Here is a 457-nt window from a genome sequence, read left to right as displayed (position 1 = left end):
CCGGAAGCGCCCGCCCGAGCCCCGCCCCCCGCGGCCGCCGCGTTGCCATGGGGACGGGCGCTCGCTGTCAGCGGCGGGGCGCGGCGGGACGGGCCCCGCGCAAACACCCGGCACAAACACCCGGCACAAACACCCGGCACAAACACCCCGGCACAAACACCCCGGCACAAACACCCGGCACAAACACCCGGCACAAACACCCCGGCACAAACACCGCGGCACAAACACCCGGCACAAACACCCGGCACAAACACCCCGGCACAAACACCCGGCACAAACACCCGGCACAAACACCGCGGCACAAACACCCCGGCTCAAACACCCCGGCACAAACACCCCGGCACAAACACCCGGCACAAACACCGCGGCACAAACACCCGGCTCAAACACCCCGGCACAAACACCCGGCTCAAACACCCGGCACAAACACCGCGGCACAAACACCCCGGCACAAACA

The sequence above is a fragment of the Corvus kubaryi genome, unplaced genomic scaffold (assembly GCF_017639235.1).
Source record: "Corvus kubaryi isolate FWS band 111438036 unplaced genomic scaffold, C.kubaryi_AGA036_p1.0 74, whole genome shotgun sequence".
Taxonomy (NCBI): domain Eukaryota; kingdom Metazoa; phylum Chordata; class Aves; order Passeriformes; family Corvidae; genus Corvus; species Corvus kubaryi.
Note: the sequence above shows the minus strand (reverse complement) of the source record.